Source organism: Aythya ferina (assembly GCF_964211825.1).
Source record: "Aythya ferina genome assembly, chromosome: 2".
NCBI lineage: Eukaryota > Metazoa > Chordata > Aves > Anseriformes > Anatidae > Aythya > Aythya ferina.
This window is the reverse complement of record NC_140297.1, coordinates 47964123-47983401: the sequence shown is the minus strand read 5'-3', so window position 1 is coordinate 47983401 and position 19279 is coordinate 47964123. Positions and strand designations below refer to the sequence as shown.

General features: G+C 40.6%; 1 protein-coding gene and 1 long non-coding RNA gene across 4 annotated transcripts in view; one reads left to right on the top strand and one right to left on the bottom strand.

The window, feature by feature from the left end:
- Positions 1-689: 689 nt before the first annotated feature.
- Positions 690-13344, bottom strand: LOC311431453. Its single transcript, XR_014689438.1, has 4 exons — positions 13090-13344; positions 7433-7593; positions 6043-6110; positions 690-3319 (listed from the first exon to the last, which is right to left on the bottom strand). It is a non-coding gene; the product is annotated as an uncharacterized lncRNA (long non-coding RNA).
- KCNG2 (potassium voltage-gated channel modifier subfamily G member 2) overlaps positions 13268-19279 on the top strand; it is a 74067-nt gene continuing 68055 nt past the window's right edge. For 2 of the 3 annotated variants that reach the window (XM_084508923.1, XM_084508919.1), the window contains exon 1: positions 13268-13384. The gene's annotated coding sequence lies outside the window, so the exon portion shown is untranslated. The remainder of the gene's footprint in view (positions 13385-19279) is intronic. The other variant, XM_084508920.1, reaches the window with a different exon arrangement.

Sequence of the window (19279 nt, the reverse complement as noted above, 5' to 3'; positions counted from 1 at the left end):
GTGGGATTGCAGGTGGTTTGGTCTGTCCTCTGCTTCTTCGCAGCCTTGTAGACTTGAGTCTATCCCAAGGACTATGGCAATGCCCCAGAAGAGGAGCAGCCTGAGGAGAGTTGTGCACCCTCCAGGGCACCCAAAGCTGACCAGCTTCTGCTCTGGCTGGAGCAGGCTGTTCCCACTGCTGAGCTTCTGGCTGCAAGTCCAGTGCTAATGCTGGTCTGACTTTTCTCCAAGCCCTCACCTGCTCTGGCTTGCAGGTGAGCCTTGCCTTCAGCTCCCACTTGATCTGTACTTCCTACAAGCCCCTCACGGCTCCCAAATCCAACTCCAATCCCAATTGTGATGGCAGACCCCCTTCAAAGCCTGACACCACTCAAACATTGCTTGGGAAACAAAACAACAGAGCGAGTTGACACTAGTTTAAAAAACAGCCACACTGCACCCAGACCTGCCAAAAACATGTGCTGAGCTTCACTTCCCACTCTGCACAGATGACTGATTTGATTGGAAATTTGTACCCACCTGCCGCTGAGGTGCCATCTCAGCCATCCAGACACTGCCTCCAGAGCACAAATGTTATCCTTTGCAAACAATTTTTATTGTCCACATACTCTCCTTTTTGAAAATAATACAAATTTTAAGCTGTCAGAAAGAAAATAAATGGAGACATATATACTAAAGCTCCAGGGGCTGGCGTGCTTTGTCTTGTACATGGGAGGATGACATTTCTCTGTTTACCTTTACTGCAGTAGCTCTCTGGTAGCAAGCAGCAGCTTCATCTTTTCTATCATAACTGTGAATCCACTTCTGGATTCAGGGTGTAACTGCTGGCTAATATTCAATTGGATGGTATTTTCCGAATGAGCTGCATGACAGAGCCTGCACACACCAAGTCAGAACCGTGCAAAGGCCCTCAATGTGTACTTCAACATACAATGTACGTGCAAGTGCTCTGCTGACCTGGAAACAGAGATAGAAGACAAATGACCACAGAAAGGGAAATTTTTTTAAGGCAGTAGATAACTCAGAATTGTACTGTCTCCCTCTGCACAGAAATTCTTGGTTGGTCCATCACTCATTCCTCTGGTCAATGCTGGGAGCTGCTCAGAAGCAGCCACCAGCATATGCCTCCCAGAGCTCTGCTGGTAACTCTGTGAGAGTGGCAGTGAGCAGCTCCAGAAGTTAGTCAATGTACTGTATTGGTTGCCCTGGCAGAGGGATAATTGTGAGGGTGAAAACTAAACTAGGGAATCCAGGAGGGTTTCTGAAACAGCCAGGCAAATCAGCTTTGGCAGGTTTCTGACTCCTGTTTTAGAATACATTTGTAGTTCCCAAAAGAGTTTTGCAACTGAGAAGTGACCTAATTATTAATCACTCTTCACTGAGGTCCTGTCTCCTATTTGCTGCTCAATGGGTTTTCTGTTTGTTTGTTTGTTTGTTTGTTTGTTTTGCTTTGTTTTGTGAATTCTACTTTAAAGGCATTTTCTTTCAGTTATCTTTAATCACTACCCTGGTTAGTGCTTGTGCCAACAGCCCCCAGGCCTTATCTCTAGGGAGACTAGAAATCTTTCTTTCCTCTCTCCCCAAGCCAACCATATTCAAACAAAACACAATGCTTGTGCAGAGGTGCTAATGTGTTTTCCTGGCCTTTTCAGACATGATTTAAGAGCTGGTAGTTAAATGTGGTAGTTAAAATTAGGAAAATGCACTTGCAAAAGGATACATTTTTCTCCCACCTATTTTGTTGAAGTAGGACTATCAACTTTTCTCTGAGAAATTGGAGCCAAAGCTCATTTTCCTTTGTGCCTATTTGGTTGTAGTTGAATTACAATTTAATTATAGGTTATTTATTTATTTTGCTATTCACCACTATTTATAAGCCTATGGTGGCTCTTCAGGCTTTACCTGGGTGTCCTCGTGTTCTCTGCATCCACAGGTCAGTAAAGCATGATGCATAATGCGATTTTAAGCATGATGGTGCCATCAGTTTTAGAAATAAAATATTTTCCTGGTTTTTCACTGTCAATCCAGGATTTTCTATAGTATCCAGCTCTTCAGACATTTTGTTCTTTCTTTTGATCCACTCCTTCAGGCCATATATTTTTCTTCCTGTAACTGTAGTTTCATGTTCAACTAATGCCTTGGTATTCAGACTTCTGCAGGAGACTGCCAATGATATTTTATGGTTAAATTTGAAATTTTCAGATCTGAAATAATCTGCTGTCCTCTACTCCACTGAAAGTGTGCCTGTCACACACTCTTCTCCCATTCTGCTCTTATGAATGTCCTGACACTATTTTTTCCTCAGGATGAAACTCATCTTCTCTTGCACTTTTCCAGCTGCTGTTGCCTTGAACCTCTCCCCACCTTCCTGATACATTATGCTGGGGAGTCAAGCCACACGACCTCTTAGTGGCATCTGATTGAGTAATTTTTATTATTTTCACACCTGCCTTTAACATCTGGACTTAGACCACTGATTACTTTCACATCCAACTATTTGAGTAAAGGTATTGGTGCCTTGCTGCTGTCTTATAAATGAATGGGTTGAATACAGTTTAGGCTATGCTGGATTTTGACTCTAAATTTCTTATTCTATAGCTAATGGCCCATAATTCCTATGCTAGAAAGAGCTACTACAGAGTATTTTCAGATAAAATCTTTTTGTATGCTGTAATAAACTACATGGTTTTATATCACAAGTAGTGCAGTACAGGAGAGGGTGCCTTAAGTATGAGCTTTTTGTCACCATTTTTACACAGGTGTCTTTTTTTGATGATGGTTGAGAGCATGTTGTTCTGGGGAAAGACATTTGGTTTGTTTGTTTTCGTCAGCAACTTACTGAGTTTGTTTGCTTTCTGCACATGAATGTGTTCGTGATCCTGGGAAATTGCTATATTATTGTATATTGAATTAAGTAGTAGGATAAAAAGACCATTTGGGTGAATGTTTCTTACATGTGCAGAAAGTACAATAATCTTGAACTTCATTATGCTGTTTTTTTGTGTGTGTTTATTGTTGTTTTTGTTTTGGTTTGGTTTTTTAGTTGACATCCCAGGTAATTATTTTTTTTTTCACAGACAAGCTAGTTGACAGATGCTGCAGTGGCACAAGAGTTAAGTCAGTCATGTGGTGGGGCTCTGGTACACCATGTCACCCTTGATGTCACTGAGCTGGTTTCCCTGTAGAGCTCTGGGTCAGGGAGCAGATGAACAGCTGTCAGACTGCCAGTCTGCACAAAGTTCCGGTCAGGAAACTGGGACCCTCAGACCCAGCTGTGGGACATCTTCTCTCCCCATAACAGTTTGCCAGGCAGAATGACCTATAAATTCACAATGAGGAGATGGGAGGTGAGGAAGACAAATTGGTCATGTGAAATACATTCATTTGGTGTTTTAGAGTTATGCAGACTTCAGAGAAAGATCAACGTTTTCTAAGCCAGAGGAGATGCAAAATGAGAAAAATGCTGAGCACATGCATAATTCTTTGGTGTAAGCTCAGACAAACCTGTTGATTTTAATAAGATTATAGGAAAGCATGGTATTTTTCTTAAAAAAAGAAAGAAAGAAAGAAAGAAAGAAAGAAAGAAAGAAAGAAAGAAAGAAAGAAAGAAAGAAAGAAAGAAAGAAAGAAAGAAAGAAAAAGAAAATTAAAGGAAGAATAACATCTTTGGTAATATCTTGAATGAAAGAAATGTAAATATTAAACACTAATTATAATTTATCATGTCTCTTCTTGGAATAAACTTGTGGAAGACAGGAAGAAAAATTGCAGCCCTGAAAGGCTATGTGTTGAGATTTGTACCAGCTGGCCAACTGAAAGCCAGCTGCTATAGCTGCTTCCAGCCCTTCTCAGCAACAAGGTCTAACCCTCAGATCTTCGTAGTAACTTCTAGAGAACCCCCCTCATTAGAAGAAAATAAATAAATAAACATTTCTAGATTGTGAAGATACTTGTGCCAGTTTCCATGTAGCTTTTGGCAATGTACTACGTATTTAATCAACTTTAATTTCTTCTTGGGCTTTGAAAGAGTGTTTTGCAAATGTGTACTGTAAGGAAGCAACCGCACCATTGAACTACAATAATGAAATAGGTTTTAGTAGCAAATTACTCATAAAAAAAGATGAGTCTTACGTGTTTGCTGATTCACCCAAAGAATCATTAATTAAAAGGAAAAGTATGAAGGTTGTTAGTGACATTTTATCTGTCACCTTGGTTTTACTGAAGATAGATAACTAGAATGAGGGATACAGAAGATAGATAGCTAGAATGAGAAATTACCTTCTTCAGTCAAGTAAACCATCTGTTTCCACACTGTACCTAGAGGTGTTTCACCTGAAATTCATATGAATTTTTCAGGTGTCCTGTTGGTCTCTAAATGAGGTGTTACTTTCCCATTAAAAATAAAAAATTAAAAAACAAAAAAATCCTGGGGAGATATTTGTGAATGGTTAAGCAAAGATGTCTGCTCAATATGCACCATCAAACCAAAAGGCTTATGGGCTTCTGGGGCGTGTCATTCTGAAAAGGGCTAAAAAACAAACAATAAATAAATAAATAAAAATAGCTGTTGGGTTCTATTTGAATTTATAAAACCACATCTCAAAACCAGCTGGCTGAAAGAGGGCAATGAAAAGTGAGTGACATCTTTTGCTTTCAACGGTTCAACACAAGAATTTCCCAGCACAAAGTATGGTTTGATTCTGCTGCTGTGGATGGTGTTGGTTGCATTGTGACTTGCATAAGTGAGTCAATTTTGCACTTTCCAGCAGTCTCATCTCTGTCATGACCATTAAGTGACAATAAGCATTTCACAAAATAGCAGCCTCATCTTCTAACTCAAGTTAATTGCTGGTTGAGGAGAGGCAGTGTGCCAGCTCCCAAATAGCCTAATAACTACTTTTTTTTTCAAAAGCTACCTTCAGTCTGAAACTGAAAATGAGCAAAAGACAGCCGAGATGGCTGCTGCTCCTTGACAAAACACTTCACTCTGTCTCCTTCCTTGTCCTCCCTTCTCTTGCACAGCAATTCCTGCTCTATGGAAATGGAAAAGGTTCCAAAGAAGGAGGAGGAGCCAAAGGCAATTGGCTTTTTTTGTAACACTTCCCACTGGCAGAATCCCTGCCAGTGTTTCTGAGCAATCACCTCCACCTCTGGGAATTCAGAAGTTTGGTGTTTGTTTGCTATTTGCCAGAAACACTGCTGGTGACTCTGGGTATTCATTACCTGGTAATGCAATCACTCGACTTTCCTGACAATTTTTTGTTTGTTTGTTTTGAGCAGCTCCATCGCTATTAAGCAGTAAATGTGATAAGCAGAGCAGAGAAGACATCAGTCTTACCCTCATCAAGCCTAAACACTATGAAAATAGCCTCAGCTATCACACAAATCCACTTAAATAATTCTGCAGATACCACCACTGAAATTACTCATGTTCTTCACTGCAGTGGCTTTTTTCTGCTTCATGCTATGACCCACTGTCATTTGCAAATAGATATTTAAACATCATTCAACTTCACAAACAATGCAACATACATTAAACTTTCTTCTATAAGTCTTAGTGGAATTCTGGTGTTTGTTTTTTTTTTTTTTTTTTTTTAAGACACATTGCTTATGTGAACTACACCAGAATTAATGGGGTAATAGCATTCTTCTCCCCATCCTTCTACAAATTCTAACTCTCTTTTTTTTAAACCCATAGCTGACAGAATCGCAGATAACACAATGTGCATTTTGCTTTTCAGAAAGCCCTTCACCTATCTCTTATGCACACCAGAATCCAAAAAAGTAGCTGCATAGTATCTTGGATATTTGAGATTTATGTACAGAACATAACCACATCTATTTGGGACCCACCTGTAGCCATCTGTTTTCTTTTCTGTCTTAATTGCTATGTAAAGAGGACAAACATATTTGCTGAACCTCGCAGTTTTCTCTAATTTATGTTGCAGGCTGCTTGAAGTGTAGGTCTGTTTTCTTAGGAATAAAAGCCACATATGCCAGCACTACATTAAATATTAATTGCAACATAAGGAAATTATTTACCTGTTTCTTTTTTGTTCAGTGGTGAGAGATTAAAGGCTGAAAGGTGATCCTCACAGCAATGTACATAGCTAACAAAAGAAACGCTAAAGTCAATGGTAGTACAGTGGTAATAGATCCCTTCTTGAACCTTTAAATCTGTTTCAAAGGCTCTGCAGTAAGCTAACACAGAAAGCTGCAAATGTCATTAATAATATGAAATCTTTAAAAAGACACAGTCAAATTCATTAAGCCCACTGACCACTTGCCTAGTGAATTCTGCAGGCAGCATGTTTATTACTTACGGGAGTCCAGTGTTTCCAGTGCTATTTGATTACTGTTTCTCATGGCAAACAGACTTGGGGAGGAAGAGCTTCAGGACCAGTTCTCAATGCAGCCTTTATGACGTGCTTTTTGTAACAGAGTGCTATGCGTGCTCTTAACAAAGTCGCTTTTATTTCCACATGAAGTGCTGTGACAATTTGAATGGTGCCACAGGCATCAAAATAAAGAGTGCTCTTCTGCATCTTTGTTCCACAAAATGGAAAATGTTAATGCAGGGGCTCCCCGAGCCATCCTTTAGCAGGTCTCTAGGACATTGGTCAGCCCAGGCTCCCGGTGAGCCCAGGCTGGCATCGGACTAGCCCTTCTGTGTACAACATGCATTGCTTGGGCATGTCTGCATTAGCATCACTGTTCAGCTTACGACCATGCTTTTGAAAACAGTTCTTTTTACTCCCCATTTACTCTTCTGGGGTTCACACTGCCTGACCTGGAGCTCTTCTGCAGGAACTGAACTGAAAGACACACTTCAGCTACTAATGGGCACTGTGTCCCTGTGTGCATGCTGCAGCTAGTCTGAACTAAAAACTCCTGAAACACATAGAGTGCAGATATTGAGTCCTCCACACCATTTTCCCCCTAATGTTGGCATAGCCATCATTTACTACTTGTCCTCTGATCTATTTTGTACCTGAAGTGCTGCAATTTGTGCAAAGCAAGCTGAATAATGTGTACACTGTATCTATCCTATCTATTTGTATGCAGATCTATGCAGGAAGTTACTGTGAAGTTAGAGTGGGATTGTAAACACTACTGTATATTAACTCCTTACACAGACCACTCCCAGTGGTAGTTTAGTCTTTTGTGAAAGTACAATATTGTCCTGCAATGAGAATTTGAAAGCTGCTTTACAGTACCTTAAGTTTCCCATGCTCATAAACTTCCACAAGGCTGCAATGCTGGAATTATTAAATATTAATCTGAATCAACTTTCAAAATGATTTTGTTAAACTGTTTTAAATTTCTGTGTATTGACATTCAGATTTACTTCTCCTATTGCATTTCCCAAAATGAACTACAATTTAATGAGAAAACCTGAGTTCTGATTAAGAGAGTCAACATAGAAACCTACCTTGGTTCAATGATCCATTAAAAAAAATCTGAAACTGGTTAATTTGGATTATTTTTTGAGTACAAAAGTGTAGATAAACCCCATAGAGATCATCCTGATATTATCCTCTCATTGTCCTGGATTTTCAGCCAAATTTCTTAAGAGTCTTCAGACTGCAAAGCCTGTAATACAACAAATATAATACTTCAGGTGAATGTTGAATTCATACAACAAATTGTGTTAAAGAAGCATTAACCCTTGAGGTTGAAATTTTGCCAGAAGCAGGGTAGGATCAACACTGTTGGATTTTTCCTCGTTTGTTTGGCTGCCTAAGCATGTCTTTATTCAGTAAGCATCATTTCATCTCAGAGTCTCAGGTGCCTATGTCTGCTTTGAGAGATGAAACCTGTTTTCAAAATTCCTTGCAGTTTAGGCACTGTATTTCTTCCCACTTACAGAATGTTTTCTGTCTTGGTATTTTGAGTGGGCAAATCCTGACACTAGCAAAATATCTTTTCAGCCCGAGCCTGGCTGATGGGATTTGTTGTGCCAACATGGAGGCTGACATATGCTGATTTTTACATTTGAACCTTTTGTAGAAAAGAAATTTCTGAATGTGTGGCACAGCCTACAGTCAGAACAGCATTGCTGCCTGGATGGGAGGAGTGCTGTTATCCACCTGAGATTGGCAGTTTGGTCAGATCTGTACATGGGGACAGTCACAGCATAAATTTTCACCCCCGCTGGAAAAAAGTAGCTGAAATATAACTGTACATTTCATTCTCCAGAGGCTTCTGGTTTGATAAATACTGTTAATATGTATGCCTAGGTCTCATTTTCAAATCAAAGAGCCAAGGAGCTAGCAGTTACTTGCTTGGAAGAGCTACACTCCCCTCCACCCCACCTGCCCTCTGGAGATAAACACAATGAGGAAAAAATAAACACTTCCATACATAATGAGTTTAATGAGATTTCCATTTCAGTGTAGATTTGCATATACTGCCTTAAATCCAAGTTTAGCTTTAATTGGGAAATAGCTTGTGTTCTGTTTGTTACAACTGTGGTCTTGGAACTGGATACGAAAGATTGTAGAGACCCAAATTCATTGTTGTGACTCTCAGCAAAGCTGCAATAACATAACCTGATGTCTAATAAAAGAGGAAATACCAGAGCTGTAACTCACAGCAATATTATTTCCACACAGAAAGGATATAGAGTGATTATGAGCCCATCACCACAGTAGCTCTATGATGTCTTGTCTTTTTCTTAATTTCCTTTGTTTACTTAACTCTTGTGATTTTACAGCTAGGGTAATTTTCCCTGAAATACTTTGAAAAATTGTCTTTAATATAAAAAGTACACCCTGCCTGCAGCTGGTTATATAATTCCTATATATAGGTTGCAGAAATCTCTACATCCTCCTTCTTTAACAAAAAAAAAAAAAAAAAAAAAAAAACATAAATACACAGAAAAAATATTATATTTATATATGTCTGGCCACTGTTATAGCAAATTGTTAATATTTTGCACATGCACATGAGCACTTCACTCACAAATAGCTTGAGGGAAAAACTACTCTATTTTCTTCACTGCTGTCACTGATACAGTTACATTGTCCCTCCCCACTGCATTGCTATCTGTAGTATAATTTCTCAGCTCCAAGAACTTCATTCACATCAGGTACCTGGAAAGGAATCGGTTGCAGTCATGCAAACACAGTTTGAATTAATTATTTCCTATTTGAAAAATCACTCTTACCTGAAGCAAGCGATGCTTCATTTTCCTTTCTCATTTTTTTCCTATTCTTTTCCTTCTTTACAGCTACAGAAATAATTATCTCCATGACAGGTAGCAAAATTTTGCTGTCTGTCTCTCTGTCCCTTCAAAAGCACACTCAGCAATACTTGGTGACAATCTATCAAAATTATTGCAATAATGGTTCTTGACAGTCTTTGCAGACACTTTCACTTGCCATCTCTGGGATTTCTTTCTGCTATTAGAGTTGAGGAGTGGGAGTCAGGCTTCCTGGGGCTTCCTTTTATCTCTGTCACTTATTCTGAGGAGTGAGTTTCTATACCTGTCGACACAGTCTACAACACACCCCAGGCAGTCAAAATTCACGGTCACCCATCACCTTTCCCTCTCTTTTGGGATTCATCTTTTTACGTGAGAACAACACATCAGCTTCAGCTTCTGCTTGATGCTGGTGTTTCTAGGCATGTTCCCTGCAAAGACTTCCAATTTACTCTTTGAGACAGACGGAGACAACTCGGTTTCCAGATAACACAACCTGGCTGACTGGGCCACCAGGATGAAACTGCAAAATCACTCTGTAGCTTTAGTACAGGTTCTTACTGCCTAAAGCTGTGTCCCATTTCTTTGGTCACCAGTGAAGTAATTTAACCATGATGTCTCAGTTTCTCCCTCTGCAAAACAGGAGTACTAATACCTATATAAACCTTAATCCCTAATGTTACTTAACCCAAAAGAGTCCCAGGAAGGTGAAAGCATTTACAGAGTGTTTTTCAACACCCATCTGAAACATCTTATTGACCCACAAAATCCATTCTAGATTAGATAATACAAATACTAAATCAATTCATCATGGCAGTAATAACAACCAAGGTGATAAAACAATCTAGAGAAATCAACAAGCCAGTAGTGTTAAGGATGACCCTACAGTAAATCTAGAGTATGGCAGCCTTTCCCTCTTCCTAGCTCTTGGATAACAGTCTATCTTTTCTCAGTTTTCAGATAATAAACCTTTAAGGATTGCGCTACAAACTTCTTTTTCTGCTTTATGAAAGTAGGTCTCAGTGAGCACTGCAAGCATGTAAGGTGTGAATGATTTTAAGTTTATAAGTTTATTTTCTAAATGATTATTTAAGAAGTTTTAAACTAATTAAACAAGTTAAACTGATGTATGCCCTGGCGTTGGTGTTTGCCCTGTCGCTGTGACAATAGCTTTTGTGGAACAGAAGCAATGGTAACACCAGTAGAATGGATTGGGAAGAAATGGGCAAACATATCTGCAAAGCATTTAATCATACTTTCTTTGACATAATTGGGACTTCGGGTGATAATTTTATTTGGAGAAGAAGCAACTAGACCAACTAGAAACTGGAAATTTTAAACTGTAAGAATGATGAGGCTGTACCTATATATTCATGTAAAAATAGCTCTTCAGAGAAAACCATAGAAATGTCTTTTTAGTTGCAATAGGAAGGCTTGATTGTAAACAAAACCTGATACATTTACTTCAAGCAAGCTCTGGAACAAGAGTAAGAAGGAACAGTAGCTCTCCCACTCTTCTACAGGCATAGTATGAAGCTAAGCTGCCATTCTACATTTTGATTTGTTGCCCAGTATTTCTGCTATGGTCTTCAGAAGGATTGAATAGGAGTCTACAGCCTCCCTGCTGCAGTTGTGGGTGTGGTGTGAGGAGGCATGGAAAGACACACATGAGATTGCCCATAAGGAACACAAGCACGTAGCAACACAAAGGCAGCATCACCATGTGAAGACTGGAGGTGGAGACTTGGCTTTCAACATCAGTTCTGCCATAAATGTACAACTATGGTCCTATCCAAACCAGTGAAGTGCTCCATGCAACCTTTTCTCCACCTGTTTGTAAAAGCAGGTTTGTATTTTTGAAGGTCAGTGGCATGGACCCTATAAATGGCATACTGCCCTCTTCGCCATCACAGTTATTGAGTCCAGTAGAGAATTTTATTCAGATGTCTAGGAACTCAGTGGAATTTGGAGAATAAAGACATTGTTAGATACTTTGGACATATTCAGACATTAAATTACACTTGTAGAGTCTTGTGCAGTCATGCTCGCTTTTCACTTCTGGGACATCCAACTAACTGCATGCAGAATGGCTTGGCCCACTGCAAGCCAAAAGCTAACTTATGAAGTTCACCTGCACATGAACAGAATCAGGCTCCTAATGTCCATAGACTTCTCAAATTACTGGTTAGGAATTAGAGGAAGAAATAATAAAGGTATGCTTCAGCATTTTTTAACTCAGAACATTTTGACAAAATGCAAGCTGTATATGGTGAAGGTAAGTAGATAAATAAACAGGAGAATGTCGAAAAGTAAATGGGTAGAAATCTCATGCCAGCAGAAGTATGTCCTGGGCTGCATGTGCTGTCAGGCAACAAACAAAATAAAAAAGATCTTGCTGTGAGAGAAATGTGAGTGGTTTTGGATAATTCTTTAGTATGGGTAAAAACAAGGTCAGATCCTGAGATGCCTGTCTCACTGCCACAGACTTCAATGGGAGAGCTGAGGCAATGATTCATGGAGAGAATGCAAGAAGGAGTGCCAAGAAGGAGCTGAGAAGGACACAGGGAAGGGTGAATGGGTGGTCTTGTTTGTCCATTATTTCCATAAAGCAAGAAAAGAATATGAAATGAACTTAGGAGGCAATATATTTAAATTGATGATCTCTTCTTCAGTATTACCTTGAAAATCAGATACTTAAGAACAACGAAGTACTCCCTTGAGACTTGATGGACTTTTGTATTAAATGTAAGCAATAACTTGTAGAAGGATGAAATGTATGTACAAAGAGAACCTCCCTAATGCCTACAGATTGTATAAACACAACTAAATGGGGACAGAGAACATCAAGCAGCATGAGATATGCAATCCACTGGCTTCTTTCACCACGCTGTAAGTGTAAGTGGGCATCCTCGTGGCTGCTTACAGCAGATAAGGGTTTGCTTTTTTCTCTGAGACGTGCAGAGCTGGCTCCTTGCAGAGGCAAGGGGCTGCCAGAGACTGGCAGTTTTTAATCAAGTTTGATGGTTCCTATATTCTTGCATCAGATTCACTAACTGAGAAAAGACACTAATAATACAAACACAATCTTTGCTTCGGTCTTAAGAGGCAAAAAGCATAACAGAAGCCAATAATAGCCAGAAGGTTCCCCAAGGAGATGGGGCAGAAGAAGGACTAAAAGAAATTGGAAAGAATGATACCATACACAGTAAATAAATTAAAAGGTGTAAAGACTGACAAAAATCAGGAGCCAGATACTAAGCACAGAGTCATTTTGAAGAAACTGGGAGATAGGGGGTACCTCAGGAAAAGTATTTCAATCCCTCTTGCAAACAAGATGCCATGGCCTAGAACAACTTGACGGAGGGAAGTCCTGGACATGTTCTCGTTATTAAAAACACGAAAATTGCAGGCATTGTGTTTCCTGTTTGCACGGCAGCGTGGTACACGTGGGCAGACCCTGAACACACACTGGCATCAAAAGGCTCTACATCTTCCTGCATCCCTGCATGCAGACCAGAGGCTTCGGGCAGGGAAACGACTGTCCCTGTCCATATGTGAACGCTGCTCCCGGCTCTGCTGGTCCGAGGAGTCCTGGAAGCCCCAGAGGCACCTGGAAGAGGGTCTGTGCACACCCACCCTGGGGCGTGCTTTGCTGGGGTCCTGAGGCACTGCTTCGAGATGCGTTTCCTTGCCCGGCTCCCCGCACGTAGGCGCACAGCAGGTGCGCCAGAGTTCAGCAGAAACTTGGGAAGAAGACAGCTCTCCCGAGGCGTGGAAAGCACTTCGCTCGCGGTGCGGGCTCGCTGACAGCTCTCGCCTGCCGGAGCCGAGCTGCATCTGCTGCACCGACCCTGCGAGAGGCTTTCTGAACGGGCTGAACTTACCCGAGATGGACGGCGTGACCGGGGCGAACCCGTCAGCCGGGAGGGCGCCTTCACCATTTCGGAAGGTCCCTGCCTGCCTCCCCGCCTCCCCGCGCCCAGCCCGGCGGTGAAGGGCTCGGGGCAGCCCCTCCGCAAGGCAGCCCCGGCTCCGTGCGGCGGCTGGCACGGGAGCTTGCCCCGGGAGAGGCGTGCCCCCGGCGGCAGGCGGCGCTCGGAGGGGCGCCGAGCCCATCCCCGGCCGGCGGGGCTCGCCATGGAGCGGAGAGCGCCCGGCGGCGAGGAGGCAGCGCCTGAGGTGAGAGGGGACCGCGGTGTGCGGGGACACGGGGTCGTGAGGGACCTCCCCGCGGGCGCTGAGGCGGTGCCGGGCTCGGGGGGCTCAGCCCGGGGTTTATCGGCGGCGCCCCGCTGGCTGCCGGCCCGTCCTTCCGCGGCTGAAGATAACGGGGAGGGCTCAGGGCGCACGGAGATAATGTGCTCTGGAAGGAGACTGCCCCCGAGCCCCAAATCCCGTACTTTTTTTTTGCATAGGCAGAGTCCCCGCTGGGTCCCGGGGTCTTAATCAATATCTAAAATACTCGGTCGGGTTGCCACAGCCGCTAACTAGCATGTAGAGCCAACGCGATTATGAATTTCAGTCGGGATCTTCAGCAAAATTTGCTCTGAATATGCATGTCAGTCGCAGTCATGATTTGTTAAATGTCTTAGAAAATGTGGCTGTTGACAAATTCTCGGTAAGACCTGGCTGTAAATTGAGAATAATTATGATTATTACTGATTCAGAACCACACCATACAGTCTTCATGTGCCGTCCCAAAAGCAGGGGTTAAGATTTGTCCCATGGAAGATTTTTGTCTGTGAGACCCTCGATAACCTTGATCACTTCCAATTGCATCTTTCCATAAGAGACGAGCTCTCTTTTCCTGGAAGCCTTGGTGCCAGAGTTACTTTTGTACAAAGGAACTTTTTGTCACTTTTTTTTTTCCTTTTTTTTTTTTTATTTTTTTTCATGGGGAAAATTGGTCAGGTCCTTAAAAAACGGGAAACCTTCACGTGGAGGAATATTTTTGGCACAGCCTCCAGCACCAAAGCCGTTTCAGAAGGATTGGTGTCTTCCAAGTCTACGTTTCCACCCATGCTATTTCCGTGGTTCTGAAATGACTTGGGGATGGCATTCAGAGGATGAATTCAACTTTGTTTGGAGGGTTTCAGACCTCTTCTATTTGCTCTTCTTAAGGCTTCCCTAAAACAAACAAGTAGAGCGTTTGAAAAGAAAGCTACGACTGAATATTCAGCACTTCCCTTCCCTTGAGGGAAAGCTGACAGACATCCCCACTTGTTTTGGATCCCGGGAAGGTTTCTAGCCAAGCAAAAAAGATCAGATTTGATACTGCTAAAGGACAAAATGGGGCAGGGGAAGGGACAGTGGTCATTTTTTATGCATCATTCCCTACATGGAAAAAGAGGGTTTAAAACGAGCAAATTGTCTCAGATTTTTTCCAGGTCAACATTATTTTGGTTGCTTAATCAGCGTGTCAGTTTCTGTGAAATCTCTAGACTTCTGCCTTTTAAATAATATTAGCAATATTGCCAGATACTTTCACGCAGTGTGTATCTGAGACACGACTGCACTTGTTAGGAGATTAACAGCACTTGCCCTTGCACCTCTGTTCCTGTGCCTATTAGCAGCAGTGCATTAACTGTCAGTAAATGTCTGTCATCTCTTAGGGCTTAATTATGAAATGGTTTTAAAATGGCATGCAAGGGAAACTTTCAGCTCAGCTTTTAAATGTGATACAGCCCTGTGTATGAATAACTCTCGTGGTGCCCAGACCTGCTGTCCTTATTAACAGAGCCCAGCTCTGTTTCTGTGGCTTCAGTTTTGAAGCCCTAAAATGTGTGTTCTACTTATTTATTTTCTCCTCTAACAGCTCTGTGCTGATAGAACAAAAAAGTGAACAGATGCATTTTTTTCTGGAACAAGATGCTTAGGCAGGATCACAATGGTCATTGCGTGCTTTTTGCCTTTCCCCTTTCTTTGTTGTTGTGTTTGATTCTCAGAGAAGTAACTTTAAATGCCTGACTATGATTTCAGGACAGTCTGAGATCGCTTCTAGGTGATCCATCTTGCATCAGGCACTGAACCCATTTCTGTCTGGAAACATACAAGCCAGCGTTGGCTGTTTTTTTATATGCTGTGAAAACCATCTATAAAAAAAGTCATACGTTTGTAGGTATGGTCTCAGGACCTGTCTAATTAGAGAAGCTAGGGCCAGAAAAGCTGGTGAGAACTGAATATGTGGTATCTAACCTACACTAACACCATGCACCAGCACTATTGCTACAGGGTGAGTGTATCCAGACAGTGAGTAGAATAAGCAGAATAAGTATTGTCTTTTGAAGTCTGAGCACAGCTTTTGTCTTGTTAACTTGCTTGTAGGCAACTGTTTGGTTGCTTATTTTGAGCAACTGGAAGAAGGACAGAATTGGATGTGATTGCCATGTCCTCACATAGTTTGCAAGGCAGAAAGATGGGCAGCAGCATCTTGAGACTGGACAGACAGTAAAATAAATTTTTGATTTGAATGTTATTAAGGGAAGAAACAGAAAACAGGAGATAGTGAAAACTCTAAACATTTCCTAAATGTCTAAGTGATTGAGGAGGCATTTTCCTATTTTAAAAATTACATAGGCACTCTAGGACCAGAATTTTTGAGGTTTTGATACAGGTAGGTCTCATTAGGGGATTCAGATACATCTTTGTCAGATGTATGTAGAGATGTATGTAGGTGATGAGGATTAAGATTGTTTCTTTTTCTTTTTCTTTTTTTTTTTTGTAGTTTTCAAAAAAAAAAAAAAATTTGAAAAAGCCCTGTCTGCTCTGATCAGGTACCTCTTTAAACAGACAGTGTATATTACATGGCATTGAGTAGTTCATTTGCTCAATTAAGGCATCAGTTCAGAGTTATATGATTTACACATTTCCCTACTCAGATTCATGTCTTTGTTACAGTGAATACTACACCGTTTATATTCAATGGACTTTAATGTTTTGTTTTTGTCAGTCAGGCATTTTTAAGTACTCATTAATTAAACTGAAAACTTCCAGTTACCTCGTGCTTCTTTCCTGGTGAGTTTAGTTTGTATTCTTATTCTGTATCACAGCTGAACCTATCTCCCATTTCAGGATGCAGTTTAGCTGTGTGGAAAATCAGACTTTTCCTTCTTTTCCTCTTGCATAATCTTGTGGTCTTGTCTTGCTCTGTGGAAGACTTTTTCCCTGGTTCCACTTTATTTTTTTAATTTTTTTTCCAAAGATACTAAAGTGAATTCAGGTTCTGTGCAATGTGTTTAAATGTTGAGCAGAACCAAGATTTATTTTTTTTAAAAAAAAAAGGGTTTTGAAGATGCTGGCACTGGTCATATTGTCTGATGTGAGATAAGTGCTCCCTGACTGCCAGTAGCTTTCCCCTGGCTTGCCAGCAGAACATATGGATGTTCTTCTTGTTATTAAAGATGAGAGAGGGGCCAGAGTCCCTCTGCTATCTTATAATTTTCCTTTTGCCCTTATCAAATCAAAAATCATTTATGGTATCATACTAAAAGCCAGTGTGCTTTTAGTACTGCTTCCAGTAACTTTATGTGCATGTATTCCATTGAAGAGCAATTTCTGGAGCATCGTTCTAACTAAATATTTACAATCTCTCTTTTATTTATTTTTTTTACACCCTGGAAAAAAAAAAAAAAAAAAAAAAAGATGAGAAATATACAGTCTCTCAACTTCCTGACATGAACTGACTTCTCTGTTAAACATTCAGGTTATATCAACAAATTTGCCATTTCAGAACCATAATGATGATAGAATCTAAAACATTAAAGTGAAATAGATGCTGAGGTTTGTGGCATGTTTTCCTAGTGACAGAAAACTAAAGGAGGAGCTTAAACTACTGTAACTGAATGGAGTCACTTTAACATGTTTCTACTCCTGAGTAGAAAAGGTGACAAGTGATCTCTTTCTCTTTGTATTTCTTTTGTCTTAACCTAAATTAAAAATAATAAGGATCATTAATACTGGTAACTGTGATGCCAGCTATTGGGAAAAAATATCACAACGCTGCTGTTTACAGGACATCTACACAAATAATGGTCCTCCGTGCTACTTGGTTAACCAGTATCTTCCATTTTCTGAGCAATCTTGGTAGAACTTGTGAATTTTGTTGAAAACAAGGGATCCAACTAAAGTGTGTTAAAGTGGAGCTCTGCACAGCTGGCAGGAGGTAAATCAATATTAGACAAATGGGAAAGAACATGAATATTTAAAAGGAAAAATACTGTGCTGAAGATTTCAGGAATACTAAAGCAATAAAGACTAAAAAATAAAGCATTAAAAACATATCCTTTCAGCATTGCTTCAGAATGTGAAGAATTACACATCAAAGATTATACAGATTATTATAGTCTTGTTTTTCAGAACTTCACAATTCTTGAAGAAACAAATATTGTTTAGGCTGAGATACTACCCACAGGAAGCATTTTGAAAGACCAATGGTGTTGGATTTTTTTGACAATTGAGTTAGAACCATTTGCCTGAGCCTTCTATTGATGATTCCATTAGTAGAATGAATAGATTGATATAAATAAGTCAGGGAATAATTGGTCAGCTTTAGGGCTGCCTGGATTCAGGATTGTCTTGTGCCAGGATGGCCAAGTGTAGTTCTACACTCCCTTTACTGAACAGGAGCCCCACCAGAACAGCTGTGGGTGTGCTGGTGATGCCTTTGTCTGAACTGTGTTTCAGATCCAGTCATTGCCTCCCTTCCTCCCCAAGTGGAAGGGGAGCTGACAAATATGTTTGTTGGCTTTGCTTGGTCCACCCTGAATTTGAGCACGGTCCCCTGGAAACTTGGGAGAGGAATGATAAATTCAGCTTTCTGAGAAGCCAGCCTATATATGTGTACCTTTTGCCACACTGTGATTTTTTGTTTTTATGTTTCCAGTCAGACATTACTGTAATGAGCTGAAAATGCAGTTTCTAAGGTGTACTGTAAAGCAGGCATTGTGTGTTGGCTGCAAGGCAAATTCCTCACACGTTTTCATTTTATGTATATTTACTCCACTATGTGAATTATAAGACATCTTGAATTTTAAAATGTTTGGGAAGAGACTGGACAGATCAAGGAAAGAGGAGATGTAAGAGTCAGATTTAGGATAAACCTCTTCCTCTTCAGTCTATCCCTTGCCATGGCTCAGTCAAATCATGAGCTCTGGTTTCTGTGCCTTACACTGCTGCAGGTTCAAGTGGGTTTAGGATTATTGAGCTGTTACTGGCCTGAGCTGGAACATTCAGAGCTAAACTGAAAAATCTGCTACAGCTAAAGTGATGCTCACTTGGGTTAGTAATAATGTAACAACACCATATTCAGCAGCAGCAGCAGGAACATGCCAGTTTAACAGTAGAAAGGATGTAGATTAATGATGTGTATTGTAAACACTGGAAAGGTCAGAAGAATGAGGGACAGATTGAGCTTGAGGAAGGTGAGGGTCTTTGAACTTCTCAGAGTGAAGTGCAAGAACCTTAGGTCCTCCCTGCTGAGCAGATTGTGGTGGACAGCAGTAGAAACAGTTGCTTTCCTTCAGATTCAGTGCAGTTTTTTGAACTGATAAAGCCATGAAGCTAGAGATTCTGCAAATCATAACATGAATCCATTCAACAGAAGTCTGAATGAAAGCCAAGTCTCTTTAGTTTACAGCTTTTCAAATATTATTCCAAGGCTGAAGTCTGTATAGGTTAGGATGCTACTTTATTCTGACCTGTTCAAATGAAATTTTTACATGGCTGTCAAGAATGATTTCTCATTCTTTCTAGACTGCCTTTGATAATGGGATTGATTTAAGGGGGAAATACATTAAAAAGCAGTTATTTCCCAGCAGTTATTAAAAAGCATCCTCAGAAATTCTAGTTTGTGATTCTGACATCAGAAATTATTCCTTATGGTGGTCACTGTGAAGTGTTTCTGGGTTATGAAGATTTTGATACATTATCAGGATTGATACCATATTTATTTGCTTCTCACTTCCTTTCATCTTTTAGTTTTCTCTGTAGTGAATTTGCAGTTATATTTTGATGGCAGAAATTTGCTATGTGTCTCCACAGGAAAACTACTACCATCACTGTTACTGAACCTTTTGC